Below are 25808 nucleotides of genomic sequence, written 5' to 3' on the forward strand. Positions count from 1 at the left end.
TATTTAGAAACAAATGATCAATTACCTGACTCTTTTTTAAGGGAGTATAATTTAAATTCCTCCTCAATTCAAATTTTTTCTCCAAGTACCACATGACTCCTTCCCATTACCACCTGTACCGAATGTATCTCTAGATACACTTTTATATGACTCTATTCCCAAGGCTGCTCTCATTTATAAACTTTAGTATATCTAAATTCCACTAGATCTAAATGTTCTTTGTAACTGTTATGGGAAGACAACTTAGCGATATTGTTTCCTCTACTATTTGGGGTACAGTATGGATTAAGCCATTCAAAACTTCTAGCGCTGCTAACATTATGCGGTCATTCTTTTTTATTTATATAAAAACTATTATTACCCCAGAAAGTTTCACACGTTCTCCTCTATGCTGGCCTTGTTCTAATTATAATGGCTATTTGGTTCATATGTTATATAACTGTTGCCATGTTAAAGTTTTCTGCATTTTAATTTGGTCTAAATGCTTAAATAGTTTTCAATGTAATAATCTGTTTGTATTGCAGAATATTTTCTTAGCTTCTCTTTAACCTCATATTGATAATTTACCTAATATACCTCTATTGTTAGATCTTTTTATTGCAATTACTTTTAAAGTAATACTCTCTTGGAAACATTTCTCTAAGTTATATGTACTTACTTGGTGGAATGTTATATTTGTTGAACATATAATACATATTGTATCACCCCCGCTATACCACAAAAGATTAAATCTGTTCGATACTGGTGACCTCTAACTCATTTTCTCTCTTTGAACTCATCACGATCTTAAATTTTCTTCCTACTGCTTTTTCCCTCTCCCTCCCGTTCCTTCTTCTCTGTACTATTTTCCTTATTCTTTTCCTCATCCTCGGATTTGTTCCACTTTTTATACAAAAACAAATCTTTTTCTCTTCTACCAAAATGATTGCTTAATGAACTTGCAATAAATATCATTAAAAAATAGATATACACCAGAAATAGTGCTACCTGAGGTAAGTACCTTGGGGCATATTTACAAGGGCTTTATCTCCGCCAAAAGGCCAAAAAAGCGGAAATAAAAATATCACCCTATTTACAAGAGGGTGCTAACATGCCTAATCGCATGTTACCACCCTTTTTCCCAACGCCTCCCTTTGCATCTCTAATGAAATGCAAAGTGGGCGTCACTGGGCGTACCCCGGATGGACTATCTTGCAAATATCGCTGATGTTCACATCGCGATATTTACAAGGCAGCCCACAGGATTTTAGCACGTTCGTTTTTGAAGAAAACCGCTGTTTTCTCCATGAACTAACGTCTGCTAAAATGCAGACTTACCTATCCCTGACATTGGGTGGATTATGCTGATACGACCCTGTGGGTCGTATCAGCAAGGTTATTGCCGTTTTGCAGGGAACATTGCTGGAAAACCAGCGATGTTCCCTGCAAAACAGCGATTTCCCCGCTATCTCTGGAATTTTTATCGCCCTGGAGTAACGCGTTCTTAATACCACGTTACCAGGGCGAGAAATTCCAGAGATAGACGGCGCACTTTGCATTTATTTATCACCGTCCTTGTAGATATGCCCCTTGTTCTTTATTACCGGACAGTAGGGGTTTTTTGTGCTCTGTATAATATTAAGCAGTTTGTGTCTTTCTTTTCAGATTGTTACATATGATGAGGGAGGGTACAAAGGGGGATTAAAATGTTAAATTGGTTGTGGCAACCTGCATAAAATAAATTTTGTTCAGCCAGTTTTATTTTCCATTGTTATTTGAATGTATATTTTGGTGAGTTGCTTTAATACTGAATAACGTAATATTGGATGATAAGATGATGGGCTAGTAAAATCAAATCTAGAGTTGAATCTTTCAAGAAATATTGGTATCACTGTCATTGGACATTTATGAAACTGACCCACTACACACCCTATTAGCATGTGTGCAAATAAATTTGGCTTATCTGCTATCCAAATGTAATGTTTTGATCACCAAAAATAAATATGAGTTGATGGTTTTGCAAGCACTGGGATCTTCTTGACATTTGCATTTGTCTGCTTTGGTCAGTGCTTAGGTTATTACGCATAAGCTTTTGTGAAAATGAGCCATACATATGTACACTATCATTTACTAGGCATTGGAATTTTTTGCTCACTAGAAGCCTCATTATGCACACCTATAAGATTAATTCTGAACCATTTCCTTGTATATTTGATGTTGGGTCAATGTGGTGCTCTGTGTAGTGTACACAGTACACTGCATATTGTTCTCATTTTGATGCATGCATGATGGCACTAACCTAAAAAAAAATGTGATTGAAGCACAAAAACATCAAAGATGATAAAATAATTAGATACAAGGTAATACATAGGGTGTGTTTTGATGTGTCTTCTGAATCACTGAGGTGATGAAATGCATTAATTGGTGATTCCAAGCATCTGACACAAAAGAACACAAAACACTTTCAGGATATAGCTCAATTTGATTTAATATTCAATTCGCCAGCCAAAGAATTAAATAGAAGCTGGTAGAGAGTGACACCCTCATTGAGTTTCCATTTCTCGTCATGGAAACCTGTGGATAAAAAAAATTAAAAAAAATTAGCTGGTAATAACAGGCCATAATGTTCCTGAAAACAAAACATATTAGGTGTAACAGCGAAAAGTGTTTTGGTCTTTGCAAATATTGTGGTGGGTACTATTTGCAGTGAGTGTGCAATTTAGCTGCTGTATTATGTAATTGTGGGTCAGATCTTTTAATTGTCAATTTCAGAAAATACAAACAGCCTGCATTGACCAACGGGAGCCACAAAATGTCCAATGTGGTGCTTTAGTATTTAGGGGTAGAAAGAACTGGAATTTCACTCAGTGTAATTCCACAGTTACACAAAAACTTCGAAAGATTCTTCTGAGTTCAGCCAACAGGTGAAAAAAATGCATGTTGCCCTGTTTGCCATTTAACACCCGTAGCATGTTCAATGCTGAAAAATCTGCGATTATGCCAATGCGTGGTGTGCAAGAGCATATGGCCAGTGGGGTTGATTTTACTGCCTCTTGCTTTGCAAATCTTCCTGAGAAGCAGCCCTCTGACCCCTGCCACTCTCATGACAGCGCGTGTTAGGAAAACACACTGAAAAGCTTGCTAGAGACCGTAATTCACTCTTGAAATGAAATTTTTGTACTTGTATAGTGCACTGCTGCCCCAGCGACGGGGTGTCCTGGCGCTTGTACTCATACCACTGTGGAACCCTTCCTGGCTTTCCCTGTGAAATGTCCACTCCTGGGCACCCCCAAGGTGAAGCCAGGAATCCCCAGCGCTGTTGGGGCCGTTGTGGAGATTAAGCAAGCTATTGCCCAGAGTTGCAGAGTGGGACCCATGATTAGAGTAGGCACCGAGGCGAGAATTATCAGGTCCAAGGAAATTGAGCCCAAGACCCGCCGAGGCAGGAATTGAACCCTGGTCCCGGGCCAGATCTCTGCATCAGGGTCTGCCTCTCTAACCATTGAGCCACATTTCTCCACCAATGGGATGCCAAATGTCTTTCATGCTTGCCAGCCCACTTGCTGGAGCCTCACATTGTTCCTACTGTCATCGCATTGCTCGAACTGGGAAAAAATTATGCCAAGCAGCGATTGGTGGAATTTGTCCGGAACTCAGTAGGGGATGACAAATTTCTCTATTTCTGCGAGTGTAACTACAAATTCTGACCTGACCTAGTATGTAGCTGGTTAACATCAACATATTCCGAATAACAATCGTCAAAAGTCATCCCAAAGGTGTCCCCATTCCATAGCCATCCCATTAGATGTCCATGATTGCACTAATCCCATCTAGAACATAACTTGTCCATCCACTTTTCTTTTATGCATTTCTAATATCTTCCAAATTTTGGGCTTCACTCATCGACTCCATTGTTCTGATACAGGGATTCTAGCATCCTCAAGTACCTTGGACAAGTGATCTCCTTCAGTTTGGTTGCCAAAATACTAAGACATGTTCACCTTGTTTTGACATGAGATGATTTGTGTGGCAGGTAATAGCCATTTTTAATGTATATTGAATTAATAATTAACTGTTGTTGTCATCTCTAAATTAGCCAGACAGCCCCTCCTTGTGACACACTGTCACAAGGGCTGGTGTTGACAATTAAGTGCTGGTGCCAGGCAGCGGAAACCACAGGCTCAAATTAAGCTCTGGATGGATTCAAGCTGGAGTGTAGTTCCAATGTACTGCTATCTTTATAAGTGTTTCCTTCATTGCTCCTCTGGGTGCACTAGTTGATTATCTAGTGAAAATGTCCTTCCATTCTCTGCCAGTCAGTTTTTGCCCCAGTTCCTATTCCCTGCATTTCATAAATTGACTGCCTCATATTTATAAATCTTTTACAGAACACGCTTCGCACCTTCCTTTGCTAGTATCCATCTCTCAAATTGAGTCAACCATTGTATTATAAATGTAGTTGTAACTTGAACTTTTAGGTAGAGTGACTGATGTCTGCATTTATTTATGTACATTACTTAAACAGGGAATTGCAGAGTTGATGGTCTGTTGGGTGTCTGGACCATATGACTTTTGGATTCTATTCCTGAACAATCTTGGTGGAGCATTTGTGAAATTAGTAGGGCTCAATCTCTCTCGTGAGCCTGGTGATGTCAGAAAAAATGTGAAAGGCTTCCTTGTGAAGGTCAGTTTTCAGGGGATTCTTCAATGCATGTATGTGAATTTACATAAAACAAAACTAGCGACCAAACCAATAGAGAGAATTATGAAGAATGGGGAGCAGTAGATTAAGGAGGTGAGTGGGTTGATTGGATAGAGGCAGGCTGACAGGTGAACTCTGCGGGTAGGTGTCTAAGGGTGAGTGATAAAATAAATAGAGAACTTGGCAGGGGGAGCTACTTCGGCTGGGGTTTTAAGAAACAGAGGTGTCATTAATATGGTAGGCTATGTAGTAGATTCAGCTGGGAGCACATTGTAATTGTAATCGAAACTTGTAGGCCCAATACCATTAGAGTTTTTCCTCTATATTTCTTTTACTTGAATCTGAAATGAACGATAAATTCAGAATTTACAAACCATGGCTGTGGCTGCAAATGTAATGCAAAACAGGTTTCTCTTGCTTAGAACACTAAACAGCCTGTCATCCTTCAGGAGAGACATGACGTTTAATATGGCTCTACAATGGCCCAGACTAGAATATTGTAGTGTGGGGACTATTTAGAGTTTAGTGGATAAAGTACCCTACCACAAACTTGGTGGAGTACCCTGTCCACCAAGCTGATAGTCCGTCCACTCAATTTAGAGTTGGATGAACTGTCAGAATAAGGCCAATGAAGAACTCACTGGTGAAAAACATTAGACCAATAATCCAACTAATTTCTGCCAATCGTTCTAAATATCTCAGACCATTCGCACTATTCAGAGCAAGCAATCTTGCATATGTATTTCCCTGTTTGGGACCACCAGAAAAAGCCTAGTGGTGCCTACAGAAAAGAAAATTAACCCCATACCCTGGGATAAAATTCCCAGAGTGTTTGGGTAATTAGTCTTTTTTATTTCAAATACAAACTCCCTCTTTGGGTGGCCAGCTGCAACATGGCGGCTGCTCAGCAGAATTACAATGTCTTCAAAGTAGCCGTCATGGTGGCGGTTGGCACCTCTGAATGCACTGATGTCTGCAGCAGGCAAACAGAGATCTCTAAATATGACTGGCTGTATTCTGCCAGGTTGGAACCAGGTATGACCTGCACCCTGCTGGTGGATGGCAGACCACCCAACAAATCTCTTAATAACCTCCAAAGAATGGGCCACTTAAAAAAGTCCTAACCTCTAGAGCATGTTTACAACCCCCTATCACCACCACAACGTCACTTTCAATTACGTTGTGATGGCGATAGGGGCCTCGTTTTATTTACAAGGCAGCGTTAAGCCACTTAATGTGGCTAAACGCTGCCTTGTAAATAAGGCACCCTTTCACGCTTTATTTAGCGTGAAAGTGGAGGGCAATGGGTGTTGCAGTGGGCGTTCCACAGCAACACGCATTGATTTTGATGCTGCCTACTATTTACAAGTGCAGCATAAATAGGAGGCAGCACCAAAATTAAGATCAGGGAAAACCTGGCCGTAAACAGGCGAAACCAGGAGAAATTGTTTATTTCTCCTTGCTTTTGCTGTTTCCATGAGCGCTGTCTTGTGGAGCACACATAGAAAAAGCAAATTGCCTATGAATGTTTATGTGCAGGAATCTCCTCCTTCCTGCACATAATCCATCATTTAATAAAAAAGGCTGTTTTGCAACTTCAATGTGTGCTGCATTAAGCAAACACATAAAAATTACAAAACGGCATTTAAAAATTGTGCTGCACATAAAGAATCTACTCCTCAACACAGGCACCCTAGCAATATGGTGCAAGGGTGCCAGCGTTGTTGCCAGGCAGCTAAAGTTAGCGCCAGTGCAGGGGGAAACGCAGGGCTGCACCATATTCTAGTAAATATGGTGCAGCCCCTTGTTTCTAAAGTAACAAAGCCTGTCGTTAGCCTTCTTGGCTTAACAACACTCTTAGCCACTTTATTGTAAATATGCCCCCAAGTAGCCAGACTCTGCTTGAACTACAAGGAGTCAGATAATAACACTCTGTTTTAAATGCTTCCCAAATTTGCTGATATTTATTTCACTCTTTCATTGCCCCCTCGAACACTATATTTTATCTTTTTCCGTCAAGGCAATACCAGGGACTTATTTCATTTAACGTTGTTGTTTATTTGCATGCTAAGGAGCACCATTCCTGGATTATAATTTGAATGTTGAACTACTCAAGGCATCTACCATTTGCTTTGAAAAGCAAAGGTGCATGTCACGCTAGAAACTCATTTTTCAGATTTTTGGGTGGCAGTGTGTCTGCCTGCTGTTGTGATCCTAGGAAACAGCACATGTTGCCAATGCAACAATTTGAACAGCAGAGAGCATATTTAATCAGTGAGGTGGCCATGGTACAGGTGATTTGTTAACATGCTTCTGATGGGAAGAATTACATCCATTTCAGGGTAATGTCTGATATTTATGAGCATTTCTTTCACCACTTCAGAAGAAGCTCCTTGCCAACTGTGTTATAGGCGGCCAAAAGGTCATGAACGATTAAAAGGTCAGGTTTCCATGTACTAAGAGACACTAAGAGATCATCTCTGATGTCAGCTAAAGCACAATCTTGGAGTAGGCTCTTATTTTCATTAAATTAAGGTTTTTATTTTCCACTTTGTCTCAGAGCTGGCAGATGCCCTTGCCTTACAAGGCTGCACTCAGGAGCAGCTTTTGGTATTTAAGATCATTTTCACCACTCATTTTTTAGTCAACTGTTGGCTTCCTCAGCAACAGATGTGTTTGTTCATGGTGAACTATATCCTGCTAGAGAGATGGATTCATTGATAACATAACATGTGTATTTGTAAAGTGCACGTTCACCAAGAGGTCTCTTGGCGCTGAATAACAGATGTCTATTGTTACCCAACTCAATGGTATTCATTTTATCGACCTCGCATTGATGAAAGGCTGAGTGGACTTAAACCTATGACCATGAGGTAGAACACAGGCCCCTGCAATGGATGCATTAGTCCACTGAGCCACCAGACCCGGCTATCCCAATGTACATGGTGCTAAAGTGATGTTGTGATCTTTAATAGACCTGCGACCAAGGAGTAGAAGTTGTTATTTTTAAAAAGCCTCAGTGGTACAAACCATTGTCAGTCTTAACAAGAACTGTTTCTTTCTTCTGATGGACTACGGTTTCAAGTGTTCTAGTAATGGTAATCTACAGAGTGTGTAACAGCTGATTTACAGCTGATCCACACTTCTTTCTGGTGGAAGCAGGGATCAGAATTGTTTGAAGAACTTCCAGAGTTAAAGCTGTGATAACTTCTTAAGCTTCTTGTATGGCATTGGGCCTCAGGGCTGAGTTGCTTGAGTGTTGGGTGGAGAGACTGATTGATTGTGTTTTATTTGATCAATACATTCTCTCACCAAGAGGTGTTTTGTTTGAGTGGAAACCAGATGGTTGAGTCCTATATTTGTCCAATATCAGTTGCCTGCAGTGAGGGAAATCCATAAAGAAGATTAAGTTGCTGTTCATTAGATCAGAGAATGGTTGATCAAACCTCAGTTAGTGATGCTGTCAGGGAAGGTTGTGGTATGTGAGGAAATTCATCTCATATTGTAAAGTTATCCAATGTTTTGCCCTTTATGTACCTTGTGTTTGGATGTCCTTGGAGAAATTACACTTGCATAACTGACACTGTTCCTATTCTCTGTGCCTAAAGGTGTACCATTTAATTATGGTTTTTACATGTTTCCGCACAGCCTCCGACATCCTTGTGCTATTTTTAAAGGGGCAGAGTTGGAAATTGATTTTTCCTCCTGCACTTTTAATATTTGCTGCTTGTAGCAGCATGAGTTACCGCAGCAAAATCTACGGTCTCTTAGTTAATAAATCTCTGATTCACTTCTGGTCTTCATGGTTCATGGTGGTGGTGGCTCTCTCCCTAACAATTTAAGGAGTAGAAAAAAAGCTTAACCTAGTTTTGTGGGGATGAACTTCCCAATTTTAATGATCACTAATGGATAATATATTGCTGTAATTCAATCAACTATACCATCCAAAACTATGTCCTTTTTCGAACAGCAGTAGTCATATGTGAATGGAACTTTTGGCCCTTCACAGGATGGGCCGACAGCCATCGTCACCCAGGTAGTGACCCCCTTGTAGTTAGGGAGTTCAAGGCGATCCTTCAGGCTCCAACTTCAAAATGAGGGGATCCCTTTGCTCTGACCACAAAATGGATTCATTTAGGAAGGAAAGTGGTGTCATTCAGCATATATGATATGATAACTTTTACCTACTTCAGGCTCTATTGTGCTACCCCTTGCTTACCATGCTGGAATGATTGATCCAATAATCGTCCCTTTTAGAGGTGCACAAACCGAATGCCTCCAAGCTCTTGTGAGTCTTGCTGTACACAGAAATAGGATATTTGAATATGTTAGCTCATTTGTAGCAGTTTTACAAAGCTTATAAAGTGAAACTAAGTCATACAATTATCAAGTAGAGCTACCTAGAGAGGCTAACTCTCTAAAAACAGCACCTGGCAATGTAATGTTATAAAAAAAGAGACAAACATACAGTAATAGAAATACATTTAAATTTTCCATGAAATGACAAAATTAAAATTTAACAATCTAAAATAATTGTAAATTATATTATATGCTCAGATTGTACCTTATGCAAGAGCAAACAACTCAGTGTGAAGCATCTGAACAGACAAAATAATTCAGAGCAAGATACACACTAATGTAAATAAAAAAACAGGTGTATATAATGTTTGACCCTGAGTACATAACAGCACCTATGAGATGACATGGGCTTCAATTGGAATTCCATAGAGCATATTATCAAGCCCATTATCTCCGTTTTAGCGGCAGTTTTCTGCCGCTAAAGCGGCGATAATTTTATCGCCTGGCTTGATAATATGCCCCAGTGTCTCTTGCTTATTCTTACTCACTGGAGCCAGCGCTTGAAAGGAGGTGTCTTTTATTGGAACTCCTTGTTCCACACCGTGTTTACTACATTAATTTTTTTTTTCCTCCAATCAACATTTTAAAGGCTCCTTTTCAAAATACTCCTTTATACTCCCAAAGGGTGAAGAATGGACACTGTTTTGGACAGCCTACCACAGTGAACAATTCCCTGTACAAGCAGCCCCATTTAACCAGACTGGTCCTATCATTCTAGCCATCGTTTTTCTTTTTGTTCTTTCTTTTCTCTTTTCTCTATATTGTATTTCTTACTTCATTTGTCTTGTTTTGTTTTGTTTTCTTTCCATTGTGTGCTCGAGGTTATACACTGGCTCAGCCTCAGTATTTTTGGGCAGCAGGTAGTTCACCTTGTATGCCCTGGGCAGAATGGAAGGCATATTTCTTAAATTACATTAAAACATTTGATATTAATGGTAAAATGAAAGCCAGTGAAATGAAAGGTATTTTTTTGTACATTCGTTGGGCCCCAAATGACTTAAAAGCTTTTAATCCATTGCCTAGAGTAGAGAGTGAAGGAGATAGGAATGTTTTTGAGAAAGCCATCGCTACTTTTCACCAAAGGTATGTATTGGTATTTCTAGATATAAATTCTTTCAGAGGAAAGAGCGCATAGATGAATCTGTAGACAGTTGTGTTTCTCCTCTTAAGACGTTATCTCTTGATTGTAAATTTGGTGCTCTCCAAGAAGATTTTATAAGAGACCAGGTAGTTATGCATGACAACAATTCCACTATCCAAGAGAGACTCTGATTAATGGAGACTCGAATCTTTAGAGCATTTGAGCTATTGTAAGGAAATCTGAATTGTCACGCAGAAGCGCAAAACAAGTTAAAAGTGATGCAGGTAGTAATAGTAGTGAAATTATTGCTAAAGTTTGTGGCAAGCTTAGTGGCAAGAGTGAAGAGTTCAGAAAGAAAAGACAATTCAATTCTAGTAAAAGTAAATTCTCTGAAGACAATAAAGATGATTTCAGGTGTTATAGGTGTAATAGCAGGTCACACCTTTCTAACTGCAAATTGTGTCCAGCTATTAAGCAGAAGTGTGCTAACTGCGGTGTCACTGGGCATTTTGAAAAGGTGTGCAATAAAAAAAGAAATAACAAGTTCACATGCATTCATGATAGTGACAGCAGTGATAATGAACAGTCCAACGCTGAATACAAAGATAGTAGTTCTTTTCTACTTAACATAATAGATTCCAGCCCCGCTATTCTTAACATTGACAACACTCTCATAAGGAAAAAACCTGTTTGCAACCTAGTTATTGGTAGGGTGGAAATTCAAATGTATGCTGATTCCGGTTTGTCTTATTCGATTGCATATGAGTGTGTATGGAAATCCCAAATTGCCAGAAGGTTAGGAAGTGACTTAGAAGTTTCTGACATCCATCCTGAGGGCTATTCGGGTGAGAGGATTGAAATTATTGGTTTTAGAACTTTCATTTTCATATTAAAAAATCGTCAGTGTACTGCTAAATTATATGGGGCAGATTTATGTTCCCTGGCGCATCCCTGCAAATCAGCAGAGATGCGCCAGGGAAGATGCGTCACGCAAGTTTGCCCTTGCGCCACCGCAGATGCGCCGCATTACAACTCCAGCACTGTTCCAACCTACCCTATCACTGACATGGTGCGTCACGCCTTACGCCTGCTTGAAGCAGGCGTAATGATTTGACGCACCAGCGTCGGAAAAGTGACTGCGTGAAATCTTGTAGATTTCACTGCGTCACTTTTCCGAGGCTTTTTTAGACGGAACGCCCACCCTTCATACATTAAACCTGACGTAGGTTTAATGTGGCCAGGGCTTTACAACGTGACGCATCTCCCTAGATGCATCACGTCGTAAATCTGGCGCAGCTTGGCGATAGCTTTGCACTGCCGCTGCGTCACAAAAGTGACGCAACGGCGGCGCAAAAGTGGCGCACGGGGCTTGTAAATCTGCCCCCATGTATCTAAGAAAGGTCCTAACATGCCTGAGCCGGTCATGGTTATTGGTGATCAAAACGGTATAGGAATTCTCATGTTTAAAAATTCCCTAAGGTCTTCAGAACCAAAATTGGCAAGTTAATAAATTTCAAACATGAGATACGTTTAAAAGAAGTTGCTTTTCCCAAGGTCCACAAGGCTCCCAATATTCCCATTGCTGTACGTGAAGAAGTTAAAAAAGAACTTGCCGCTCTAGTTAGTGATGGCATCATCAAAAGGATTGAATCCTTTGAATGGGTTTCGCCCACTGTAATAGCTAGACGTGTCAATGGCAAAATCAGACTTTGCAATGATTTGCGCCATTTAAATAACAACATTTTAGTAGACCAATTTCCCTTACCCCGCATCTCACAAATGTCAGCTACTGTTGGTGGGGCCACATTTTTTTCTATCGATCTTTCAGTGGCCTACCACCAAATTGAGCTGCATGAAAAGAGTAAGGACCTGACAGCATTCATCACACCTTTTGGCAGTTTCAGTTACAACAGGATGCCTTTCGTTCTAGCCTTTGCTGCAGCAATTTTCCAGCGTATTATGCAAGATTTATTGAGCAATCATAAAAATGCTGTCTGTTTCCGAGATGACATCCTGGTTTTTGGGTGCAGCGAACAAGAGCTTAACAAAGCCTTAGAAGACATTCTAAATTTTCCCAGTGATCACGGGTTAACCATTAAGCACTCAAAGTGTAAATTTGGTGTAAAATCTGTCACCTATTTAGGACATGAACTGTGTGAGGAAGGCATAAGACCGAAAACTGATTTAGTGGAAGCCATACGCGCTGCTCCACACCCCAAATCTAAAGATGACGCAAGATCCTTCTTAGGATTAACCACATTTTATTCAAAGTATGTTCAATACTTTTCTTGTCGTACATTTAATATTAGACAATAAGTGAAGGACAAGAATAGGTTTGTGTGGTCAGATGAATGTGAGAGAGAATTCCAAGATGTTAAAGGTGGAGAGGTGTGGCTCACTGGTTAGAGGTAAGCAGAGAATCGGCCAGGCACCAGGGTTCAATTCCCGACGCGGCAGGGTCGTGGACCTGGGTCAAAAAACGGACTCGATAATTCTCGCCTCGGTACCTACTCTAACCAGGAACACACTCGGCAACTCTGGGCATTAAGCTTGCCTCATCTCTACAACGGCCCCCCACAGACGCTGGGGATGCCTGGTTTCACCTTGGAGATACCCAGAAAGGGAACATCTCACAGGGATAGCCAGGACGGGTTCCCCAGTGGTCTATAGCGCCGGGACACTTCCGAGTAGCTGTGCGCTGTGTAAATGAAAATAACATAACATTAAAGCCGTCTGTGATGCCGCTGCCTTGTGTGGTTTGGACCCTTCACTTACATGCATCATAAATACAGATGCCAGCTCTAAAGGTCTGGGTGCAGTACGAGCCCAAAAATCTAAATCAGGCAAAGAATTTATTATTGCACATGCACCTAGAGCTCTAACACCTGCGGAAGAGAAATACTCTACTATTGAAAGAGAGACGTTTGCATGCGTTGGGGCTCTTGAGCATTTTAGAGTTTTTGTGTGGGGTAAAGAAATGCTTAATAAGAAGTGATGACAAACCTTTAATGCGCTTATTAACCACCAAAGGTATGCTCAAAGCGTCTTCGCGCATAGATCGCATGTCAATGAGGCTTCAGGATTTCGTTTAAAGTGTTGTGTATGTCCCCGGCAAAGACAATGTCACAGCTGACTTTCTATCCAGAATGCCTTTACCTGTCAAAGAAGATGTCCGCAATGAATGGGACGAATTTCAAATTGCTCTGGTGCAGGATGAAGGCGGAATGCCTGTTGACAAAACTGCATGGTGTGAAGGTTTTGCAAAAGATGAAGAGATGAAAAAAGTAGAAAATTATATTTTGGGTGGGTGGCCAAAAAAGAGTGTTATTGAATCTGATTTTAGGTGTTTTGGGGAGGTAAAAGATGAGTTATCATTGGTGGAATTCCTCCCAGTAATTTAAGACACAGTATTGTTCTGCATGGTCATGAGGGCCACAGCAGTATCGTGAGAACTAAACAGACTGTTCAAAAAGGATTTTGGTGACCTGACGTCGATATGTTTGTTGAACGTGTAGTTAGAAATTGCATCACTCGTGCTAATTCGGATAAGTCTCTTAAAACTCTCAAACCCAACCATATAATCTCAGATAATCCATGGGATACCATTGCCATGGACATCATGGGCCCTGTTGGGCCTTGTTCCAAGTTTATTCTTGCTACAATTGACATTTTTTCATAGTGGCCAGTAGTCAAAATCTTAGAAAGGTTTGACACTGATGCCGTCTTAACATTTTTGGATGAGACCTTCACAGAAGAAGGTTTACCTGCGCGTCTCATCACTGATAATGGTGTTCAGTTCTTATCTATTAAAGCTAAGAACTATTTCAAAACAGTTGGAATCACTCAGCGTACTACTTCCTTCTACAATCCCAGTGGGAATGGGGTTATTGAGAGATTTAATAGAGTGCTCAAAAGTGCCATACAAATTGCGGGTGTAGACAGTGACAAGTGGGAGTTAAAAGTTTTTAAAACAATTTGAATGTACAGAACTACCACTAATGATATGCCTGGTTGTTCTCCTTTCGAGGCAGTGAGGGGTAGATTACCCAGGACTAAGTGCAACCCCTCATGGTTGGTCCCATCCACTTCCAATTTAGACTTAGAAACAGTAAAAAACAGGATTGCTAGAACCCATACCATTAATAAGGAAAATGTTGATAAAAAAGATAAAAAAAGAGGTTGTAAACGTGACCCCATTGTCAATCTGAGCATGTTGGTGAAAGTTAAGAAACCATGGAAGGTAAAAAAGGAGAGAGCCAATTCATGGGCGCATTCCAAGTCAAAGAAGTGCTTAAGAAGAAGTGCTAAAGAACTCAGTAAGACTAACTGATGGCAGAGGGAGGAATTTGAGCAGGATTGCTGTACTCAAAGCTGACAAGAATGTCTATCAGAACAATGGTTGCCTGAGGAAAATGAGCATGGTTTTGTCAATGCTAATAATTCCAGTTCACAAGATCTCCTTGGTGAGGATGACTTAGTGGAAAACCTGTTGTAGTTCCTAATGTTAGCAATGATTTTAGTGACAATGAGTGTATTGAGCAGCTAAGCTAACGTCCTCGGAAGAAACCAGGATGGATGTCTGACTTTGTTTCCCTCATCATAAACAAACTTGTAAAGTAATTTTGTTTTTCTTGTTGTTTTTTTCTTGTTTTTATTTTTATTATTAAAGAGGGAAGATGTGTTGCATGCGCATGCTATGTTCATCTCGTGCATGTTTGCATGCGCATGCTATTCTTGCCTCGAGCATGTCATGTTTACACCTGAATGTCTTTGTTTACAGCTCGATCATGATGTTCTAGAATAGAGCCTCTGATCGAGCCTGTGAGCCAAGCGAGGGAGTCGTTGGGAGTCCACCGGAGCTGGAAGACGTGTAACCGGTGGTGCTTCTATTATTTGGAATAAACCTACTTTTACCCACTTCTTGTCTACGATTCTACTTGACAGGTTTGAGTTTCGTATTTAGTACAAGACAAGAGGATAGATAGAATTATACTGGCCATTTTTATATATATATTTTTTTTAAGCAAAACGTTCTGAAACATAATTAAAATCAATTCACTGGAAGGAATGATCTGTCAGGGCAGGACAAAGGAAAAAATAAAGGACTAGAGAGTAAAGACCAGTCTTTCTAAAAGTGACAGAGGACTAGATAATGCTTACTGAGGAATTGTTGGAGTGAAATACAAGATAGAATAAAAAGGGAGATGAACAATAGCTTTACCCCAGGATACAATACGTACCTCTGGCTCTCTCTCCTCGGCTGCCAGCAGGTTAGCCTGAAAAGAAGAAGAGCGAGAAGAAGACATAACAATGGTTTTGCGCTACGACAACTAAATCAATGACAATACCGATTGATAAACAAACTGCAATGTACTATAAATTACTTCCCCTACAATTATTGAATTGTAAAGAATAACCAAGCAGAATAAAAGAGAGTTCACTTATATTTATAAAGTCCAGACTCTGATTAAAGACTGTACAACCTGACCGATGGATTGGATGCAATAACTGTGAATGTTCTCCTCAAATTATTTCCTTTCTAGAATATGGTTTCAGTGCTGTCCCCCTTACTGTCTGAAGAGCTGTGCACATTGCCAATGTATGTTGGCTATCAAGATTCTATGGGCTCTGTCAATGCTCATTAGTTGCAAGTGTGATGCAGATCTTACAAGAATTCTCAGGATCTTGACATGACCACCTGACGTGGCAGCCATCCTCGCACCCGTGTGGTACAATTGCTACCCCCCAGCCACAAGGCCTGGCCTGGCTTCATTGGTCAATGGGCGCAGTCTGGTGCACTCCTCTCTCTGCCCTCATTGGGACCCTCGTTGACAAGCAAGACTGCAAAACCTGCAATACATACCCGCAATTCTGAAGCACGACTATCACCCAGCCTTGACTCCCGAGTTTCTGCGGGAGAAAAAGAAAAGACAGAGTTTGACCAATACACTCTCTCCTGGTCCCGACACACACAGAATTACATCAGTGTTAGCGCACTAATCCAACAGAAGCACAAACCTTTTTTTAAAGGCTATTACCTGATTTTTTGGTTAAAGGCAAATTCGAAGATACTAGGTTTAATGTCTCCTTTTTTAACCGTGCTGAAAATGATTCACAGTAGCAAACTCTGAAAGATGATACAAAAGACTGAACGAACGTTGTAGGATTTTCTTGAGATAGGATAAAGTCAACCTAACCTTTAACCCTGGAATATTAACATAGATAAGCTAAACATATACACTGATTGCCAATAGATGAGTCACACTATACCTAGAAGAGCAGGGTGTTCATGTACTGATATTATGTCCCCATTAACAGCATTACATTTTTGTGCAGTAACTGAGAGAAAGGCTGTCAAGAAGACACCAACCCACTAAGGCAAATACCTAATAATGGTCTTCAGAAGGTAGACATATGTGAAGCCTGAGTAGTCAAGGTGGGAGTATTTGTGGCAGAGACACATCTTTCTCTCTCTCTTGCCAGAAACTCCTTCCACTTCTTGGACACCTGACAGACGGGGGTAGGGTGGAATCACATTGCCCCTGTAGAAGGCCTGTGATTCAGGTGCGTGACCAGTGTTACACCCTTGGCCACTTAGACAGCTACATCAAACACTCATAAGGTGATGATGGGAGGAATGCCTACAATTTGTCTAACCACTGGTAATCTCTCAGGATAACACTCCAAGCCATTGTTCCTTTACCCACCATTCCACCTCAGATTAGAGTAAGCCATATGCAAATCAGTTTGGTCCTAATCCAATAGGAACAGTGGCCTCATCTGGCCATTCGGAATGGACTGTTCCAAGAGGAGCAGGGTTTGTACTGATATGAGAATGATTGGCAGTGGTTAGTTTGTTTGCAAGCATCCCACCCACCATTTCTTGCATGATTGAAATAATGCCCTAAGAGGCCATGGGTATGTCCATATGTGGATCCCTTGCTTCTTGTGCTATTAAATCCAAGCTACACCTCACTGGTGAGCCCCAACAAGATCAAAACCCGCTTGGAGTTGTTTTTTCCCTTCTGGAGGAGGCTTCACCTATCAGCTCACCATAGACTCTTCCCAAGTGATTGCAAGTGATTAAACTATTTGGTATCATTCCTTCCATTGCTTTTTGTGTTATTTATGTAATGCCCAAAGTGGCCAAGGTTATTCCAAGATGTGATCCACGTGCTCACAGTGCCACAGGATGAGGCGAACAAGGCTGATGCCACCTGGGGGTTCTTGCATTCCTATCTGGAGGGAGCCTCATCTGGCATTTCGGAATGGACTAAGGCACTGATTTGCATAGAGTGGGTCTTTGCCTAAAGTGGGACAGTGGATGAAAAACAAGGGGTGGGAATGCTGCCCTCAGCAATTGCAAGTGGTTGGACTATTTGCAGGCAATCCTTCCATCAACATTTGTGTGATAGTTGCTCACAAATGCTACCTGAAAACCTCACATGTTGCATTACCGTGTTCTCTGCAATGGCCACAGATTTGATCTCTGCCATCTCAAATCACCCAAGTTTCTGCTCATTTAATCTTCCTTCTATTAACTGTCATGCTTTTTTAGCTCGGCAAATCAATTCTAGCTTTCCACTACTAGAATTAGTCGCATATGGATACTGCTTTTTCTATTGTAGTAGTATAACTGCGGCACTCTCCCTGGGAGTTTGTAGACAGAAACAAATCTACTCCATTTTAGAGACTAGATAAAAACCTGTTTTTAAATAATTAAGCATCTTGTTGCCTTTTTTCCTAGTTTCCATTAGATTTTGAGGTTGTGTCTTCATAGAGCTCCAAGATGCATTTTAGTATAGGAGTCAAACAAATCAATTATAAAACAACATAACATAATATAACAATGATACTTGAGTTTGGTTGGCATCGACTTCTACATTTTGATTGGTGACCTGTGAAGGGGAATATATGTGTTATAGTCAGGAGCCTGCTCTTGTGATCAGCAGAGTGGAGCTCAGATTGCAGAGAGGTCATTGGATTTGGGCATGCTAATTCCTTAAGTAGGAAGTGAATGGACAAAGTACAAGTCACCACTGTAGAGCTACCAAAATATGAGGGTTAGTTAAGTTTTTTCTACTGCTCAAGGGGCAAACCAGCTCACAGACTTTGTCCCACAGTCAAGTACTTTTTTAGGCCCAGCCTGTTATTATACCGGTAGCAATTTTTATGTGACAGTGCATGCATTCACCCACTGAAACCTGTGCCCTCTATCAAAGTATCCATCTTTCACTCCACTCACAATTATTCACCAATCAATCTACCCTCATTCACATTTTCTACTGGGTTTTACATGTATCATACAGAAAAGTAAAGCCTCATAAAGCAAACGTGTCAGCATACAAAGTCAAGTTACTAGACTATTCAAAAGCATGGGATCAAAGGAGCCTTCGAAAGTCAAACGTATTGCAAATTAAAGCTTCCTGCCTTTTGGCTTCATATTGATACAGGGTAAATTGAACCATTTTCTATAAGAAGGGGGAAATCCAGGAAGGGGTTGGGGTAGATGTGGTGGTCAACCGTAAAAAAAAAGAGCGGGGGATGTGATAGTAGGGAACCTTCCTACCTTTCAGGTGCCCATTATCTTTTGTTCTGAGAAAGTCTTTTGGCCAATTGCAGACAAGGGTTCTTGTGCCTCAACATGGATTTCCCTGATCGACCCCATAGGTAAGACTGGACATCGGATCCCTCATAGTCCATTTGTACCAGTTTGTATGGACTAGTTCAGGGGCCTCTAATGAACACACTCCACATCTCTAGAAATATCTGCTGTCAATCATTCAGCCTGGCAGCGATGCGGTCATAGACTGCAGTTCTTACATTTCCTCGAGCCAGGAGTCATAGGATGGACAGATGTTAGGGCACCAGATTCTTAGGATACAGATTTTTGCTGTCGCCAGTGCCAAGGTATGCCATCAGTATTGTTGATTTGTGATGTCCAGGCATTGGATGGAGTCATGAAGAAGAGTCATTTGGGTTGTGATGGGTCCTCTAAAAGGACCCGTTTGTGCAATCATATTGGTCACAGTTGTCCAATACTGTGTCAATGCAGGGTATTTCCACAGGAAATGAACAATGTCTCAGTCCAGGGACCCAAATCCCTTATATGTCACTTTTGGAAGCAGTAAGGATTGCCGTAGTCGAAAGGGTGTCCAATGCCATTAATAAAGTATTTTAAAATAGTTAACTTTTAGTCTGGCTTCCCTGATATGGCCATCTTGTGTGACCTATAGTTCTGCCAATCCTTATATTGTACACATGGCCTGTATGACCATCAGGATTTCAAGGAAGGGGCACCTGATGTGAAGTATTGATTGTCTGTCAGTGTATGCCCAATTTCTTCAAGCACTCCAGGATTCCCAGTATTACTGAGATAGGAGGAGCTATACCTTCTCGCAAGCAATGTTGGATTCCCTTGTAGTCACAGAAAGCTTGTGAAAGTAGGTTAAATTGAGCCTGCACCTCAGCAAAGGATTTGCATTTTTGGTCTATAATCAAGCCGGCTATAGAACAGACACCAATAGTGCGTAGGGCATTCCATAAGGGGTCTTTACCGTCTATCAGCAGGAATGCCTTACACCAATAGGAGACCTGAGAATGAAGTGAGGGATGTACTTTCAGGAGTGTATGGGATTTTATGCAGGCATAGGTCATGATGGTGAAGACTGGATGGGAAGAGAGGAGGTGGTCAGGGTCACTAGTGTAGAGCATTCTAGATCCAACTATGCATCCATTCAGGGCCATTTCCATTGGTACTCATTTTAGGGTGTCCAGGGAGGTGTGTAGGATGTAACGGAAGTTCATGAGTTCTGATACCTGCCAGTAATTTGTGATGCTAGGGAATCTCATACCACCTTTTACAGTTGATACAGTTCGGCAAGTTTCAACCTTGGCTTTTGCCCAGATTCTCATAGAAAGGTTGTGAGTGAGCCTTCAATGGCCAACATCAGTCTGATGGGGACCCGGAGAGGGATCATTAAAACGTGGTAGTTAAGTCTAGGCAGCATATTCATTTTGATCATTTGGGTCTTGCCCCATATGGGAGAGGCTGTTCAGGGCCCAACAGTGAAAGTTCACTTTGATGTTCATGTGTAAGGATGTTGGTCAGTTCCGGGGGAATCAGAATACCAAAGTATTTTAGGGCATCAGGAGTCTATGAAAACTGGGTGCCTTCTAAGGACAGTGGTGGTCATGTGAGGGGTTAAAGGCATGGCTTCACATTTATACCAGTTCACTTTGTATCCCGATAAGCTTGAGAAGCTGGTGATCAATTTCATCACAGCATCCGGCGAGAGGGTTGGGTTGGGAAGAGTGACCGGGATCTCATCAGCATTCAATTATATTTCATTAATCCCTACCGTGGTTGGTATGCTTTGTGATCACCATGGGATCCAGGGTGAGGATAAACAACAAGGGAAAGTGGGGATAGCCTATTCTTGTACCCCTGTGAAAAGTGAAGGGTGTAGAGATGTGGCCGTGAAAATCCACCCTCACCATTGGGTGACTGTAACATTTTGGACCCATGCTAAGAACAATGGGCTTATGCCTACATGTTATGGTATGTGGAACATATAGTCCCACTCAACTCTGTTGAACTCTTTTTCGGCATCAAGTGAGATTACTTGTTGTTCATCTTTGTCACTGCACACCTGCAGTAAAAGTGGGGGAGGGCTCAGAGATGCGAAATGGAGGAGCAGTGGGAAACAAATCCCACTTGATTTCATATTACTAAAGTGAGAATAACTTGCTGTAGTCGTTTTGCCAGTAGCTTGGCCAAGATTTTGGTTTTGGCATTAAAAAGAACAATTGGTCTGTAGTTTGCACAGTGCAATGGGTCAGTGGCAGGTTTGGGGATAACAGTAATTCTTGCACTGATGACCTCTGTTAGCAGGCGGTTGGGGTGTGTTTCCAAAAGAACGTACAAACCATGGGCAGGGGCAAGCTCCTATGGCATCTTATAATATTCAGAGGGGTACCCGTTTGTGCCAGGGGACTTATTGTATGGTGGGCCCCCAATAACCTTCCTGACTTTGACCTCGGTAATGGTGGCCTCAAGTTGTAAGTGTTGCCGTGGAGTAAATCTAGGGGGTGCATTTTGCATCAGGAAAACGTCTATGTCAACCGGAGTGCTCATGATGTTCAAGGTACATCCGGCCACGTAGTATGCTCCAAAGGTCTCATGAATATCTAGTGGCTGTGTGTGGGGTGTGTCATCTACATGGAGGATGGCAGGTATAGTGTGGGATGCCTCTTGTTGGGGGGCCTATAGTTCTAGAAGTTGCTCAGATCAATCCCCCCTCTCATTATGGCGCTGCTTCACACGAAAAAGGCTGGTTTCTGCTCTGGTAATGTAAAGTAAGTTAAGGCTTTGCTTAGCCTGCAGCAAGGCTTCCAATGTAGTTTATGTGGTAGTGGAGGAGCATTGAGTCTTGAGCGTACGGCTGTCTTGTTCAAGTCTGCGTTGCATCTGGAGTGCCGCGCATTTCCTATGGGCAGCTTCCCGCATTATGTCCACCCTGACCATCGCTTTCCTGGCTGCCCAAAGGTCACTCGGGTAAACCATTGTCTCCTGATTGTGGTCCAGGCATGACTGGAGGTGGCCATGGAAGCATCTTTTATCGTTGGGCTTTTTGTAGTGGGAGGATTTTAGCCTCCATTGCACTGGAGGAGGTAGCAGCACCCCCAAATTAAGCCACACCTGTACTGCGTCATGGTCAGGCACCCCTGAATTGATAATAGCGGCATCTGTCAAGTGGGCTAGCAGAGGTGGGGACAACAGAAAAAAAGTCTATTTGCTTGCAAAAACTTTGTATGCATGGACTAAACATATAGTCTCAGGAAGTCAGGTGTAGCAGCCTCCAAGTATCAACCAAAGAGAAGTCAAATATCAGATCTTTGAGTAGTCAAATTTCCAAGGAGTTATGGGAAAGGGGATGGTCAGACTTTTTAATGTATGGGTAATGTATGGGTCTTTCACCAAGTTCCAGTCTCCTCCTAGTATGGACTTAGTGTTGGAGTGTTGGTATAGAATTCGGGCTATGTACAAAAAGGTGTCTTGGTTTGCATGTGTCAGGGTGTAGAGTGAGACAATCAAAAGGGTTTATTCATAAACAGATGCTTTGAGAAAAATGTAGTGCTGTGGGGTTTTCTCCAAATTTTGCTCACCTTCAGCCGGAGGTGTTTGCCACTAGTATGGCGACACTCACTCTATGGTGAATTATAGTGTGTGATTCCCCCCACCCTGGAGTGGGGAGAAATATACTAGTGTTATATTTTCTTTCCACATAGTTTCAGAAAGCCTTATGGCTCTCAGCATCCGTAAGGTGGGTTTCTTTTAGGTGAACAAGGTCTGGGTGAGGAACCTCATATAGTCAAGTATCTTTTAATCTTACCGTAATTTGAAAGCCCGTTGCAATTCAGGGAGACAAATGAAAGTCATTGAGTTTTTGCCAATGGACCCAAATTGTGATGGGCCTGGTCTGGAGTGTGGTGTGGGAGGGGAATGCATATGTAGAACCCTAAAAGGAGGACCCGGAGTGGGTCAGTGGGTATGCGCCGTGAAATGCACTAGGGGACATGGCACTCTGGGGTGGGTCACCATAAGAAGTTGTTGGGAGCATGAGTCAGGTATGTCATTAAATAAGGTATCAAGAAGAGGTGATGGGCAGATTACAAAGGTCAGGGAGTTGTTTAGTGTGTAGTTTGATTAGTGAGGCTATGGGTAACATAGAAGGCAAGTCATGGAGGTGGAATGGGTTTCATGGGGGATCTCGACTTATCTCTCAATTGGAGGTCTTTACCGATTGGTCTTGATTTCAGGCCTCCTGACGATTGGTTGGTAACTTACTCCAGATGGTGGTGTCCTTTCGCCAAGGTACACTACTGGGTAGTGTGTGACCGGTCCAGTTGATGTGATGGATCAGCAGCACACTCCCAATGTCCATCCCGTGGTGTAACAAGGAAACTAGGTGTGCTACCAGTTGTTTAGGATCTCTTGATTCCATGGTTTTATGATTGTGAGTTATGAGCATCATTAATGGGTCTGGAAGGCAATTTCTCATATTCATGAGTTTAAGTTGGAGGCACAGCTTCAGGAATCTCTTCCTGAGGGTTATGGTCTTGTGTGAAATTCCGTGTAAAATGTAGATTTTGTGCGCATCATGGAGGAGTGGGCTTCGGTTTTTGGCCACAGAGAGCACTTCCCTAGCCTGTTAGAGTCGTAGAGCACAGGTAATAATTTGGCATGATCCAGTCGGCTCTTATAGGAGGCAGGATCTATAGAAGTGGCCTCTCTGAAACTCCAGGGGAGATTAAAGGTAAGATTGGTAATGGTAGACATAAACTCACGGACAAATCCCATCATGTCTTCACCTTCCACTTTCTCTGGAACCACAAAGAAACAAGGATTATCCCAGTGGTTCTAATCTTCTAATTTTACAGTCTTTTTCTGAAGATACCAGTGATCTTGTTCCTAGGGTATGGCTGAGGCTAGTTGCATTTCTATGCGAATAAAGTGTAATTCTGCACATTTTAGGTGAGCATTGAAGGAGGCCAGGTCATGATGGATAGATAGTCCAAGAAGACTGTCACCCATGCACTCATCACCAGCAGACTGAACTACGGGAATGCACTCTACAACGGAATCAACAAAACACTCCCCCGTAAGTAACAGACCATCCAGAACGCTGCAGCCAGACTTATCCTTGACATCCCAAGACATGACCACATCACCCAAAACCTCCACGACCTCCACTGGCTCCCTTTGAAAAAAGAATAAACTTCAAACTGCTCACACATGCCTGCAAAGCCCTCCACAACACCGGACCCCAATACCTCAATGGAAGAATCTCCTTCCACGCCCCCAAGAGAAACCTCCGCTCTGATGACCTAGCCCTAGCCACAGTCCCCTGCATCCACAGGGCCAGAGCGGGTGGCAGATCCTTCTCCTACATCGCGGCAAAGACCTGGAACGAACTCCCCCTCCGCATCAGACGAAGCCCGACATTGCACCTATTCAGAAAGGATCTCAAGACCTGGCTCTTCGGATGACCAGGGAGCCGCTCAATCCCCCCCCACCCCCCCAGCTCCTTGAGACCCTCACGGGTTAGTAAAATCACATTTTATAAGACTTTGGAATCTGGTTTACAACTTCAGAATGGCATGGGACATCTGCCCTCCTTAGTATTAGTACAATGCTAGCGGTAACTTCAGATCATTACATGTGAAAAAACAGTCAGAAACACTTTTGCCACAGGTTAATCCTATTTTAAACTTGATCCAATTTGATATCATGATTACTGGGTGCGGTAACTCAATAACCAATTTGTGGATTTATCCCAAATATTCCAAACTTCTTTAGATTTGGCCCCTGGCTAGTGTATATGTGACACTTAGAAAAGGCTAGCCTGTGAGAGTCCTCAATGATCTAGGAGCCTCTCAGGATACAAAGAGAGTAGACATACTCTGCGTCTACATTCACTCAAGCCTACTTTTATATTCACAGATCATCTTGATCCTGATGTTAAACTACCCTATTACGACACACAGGCAGAGGTGTATCATATGCTACACTGTTACCTGGAAGCACATTATGGACACAGTCATCTACCCATAGCAAAGGAGCATGCCCTTTGATGAAGCATGCAACTATAAGAGGTTGAGGGTTTCACGTCTGTTACTGAATAAATGTCACTCACAAGCTGGGAGAACCAGAGCAATAATATCAAACAGAGGAAAACTGCTTTCTTTATAGTTAACTAGAGTCTCCAGTATTATTGTCTTCCTGTTTTATATGTTAGGGAGAATCCATTGCAGTATCTTAAAGGTTGTCCTCTCACTTCCATTCGTGTAGTTCATTACAGTCTTGCAGAAGGGCCTGGAATAACCTTTTACTGACTCAAGCAGCTCTTTCTTACTGTTATCTTTTTCTCAGAAAAATAAAAGCCTTGCTATTATTTGTAATTTGATTTCCGGCATATATTGAATAACATAACATAAGATATAAAAGTTTGCAAAAGGTGGTCTTTCTTCTATGTTTTCACTGAGATCCTGACCTCTTCAGGGTGGTTTACTAACTCATACATCTCAAAAGTAGAGGAAATATGTTGATCTGCTCTCTTGGTACAACAGGGCTTATAAAGTGAATAATTTGCACAAACAAATCCAAAGTTCATGGAAAATTAGATTTTTCTATAATTTATTAGGAGTTTCACCCAAATTTCACTCCTAACTTCAAACCATTTGTTACCCATACACATAGCATTCAAATGGAAAACGCAGCACCAAACTGAAGAAGCGTTCTGCTAATTGCACAAACGTTTAAACAGAGCAGAAACACTAAATCATAGTCACAATCACGTACTAGCACCATACTGAAAATTAACATGTGTGCATTATCAGCTGTAGTCAACTCACGCAATAGCAAATAGTCAGTTATCCGTGACTCTAAGGTTTGAATGCAAGCATATGAATGCTAGGTTGTGGACACACAATTTGCAGATTAAGTACTTGTATGAACCATGTAGGTGAATTGCAGGGGCTTGGTGAGCATTTAGGTTGATCACGTTGGGATCAGCGTGGCACCTAAATCGGGCATGGGGCAATGGACTGAATGTTCCATACTTAGGAACTTCGGATAACCATTTTTGATGAACTACATAGGACTTTGGATATCGTGTGGACGTC

At 41.7% G+C, this 25808-nt stretch overlaps 1 long non-coding RNA gene across 2 annotated transcripts in view; it reads right to left on the reverse strand.

Moving 5' to 3' along the window:
- Positions 1-2449: 2449 nt before the first annotated feature.
- The window catches only part of LOC146801670 (uncharacterized), a 399120-nt gene continuing 375761 nt past the window's right edge, over positions 2450-25808 (reverse strand). The window contains exons 2-5 of one of the 2 annotated variants that reach the window (XR_014967633.1): positions 15985-16031; positions 15362-15397; positions 8901-8979; positions 2450-2553 (exon numbers count right to left, since the gene is read on the reverse strand). This is a non-coding gene — a long non-coding RNA (uncharacterized LOC146801670). The remainder of the gene's footprint in view (positions 2554-8900; positions 8980-15361; positions 15398-15984; positions 16032-25808) is intronic. The other variant, XR_014967634.1, reaches the window with a different exon arrangement.

Source organism: Triturus cristatus, chromosome 8 (assembly GCF_964204655.1).
Source record: "Triturus cristatus chromosome 8, aTriCri1.1, whole genome shotgun sequence".
NCBI lineage: Eukaryota > Metazoa > Chordata > Amphibia > Caudata > Salamandridae > Triturus > Triturus cristatus.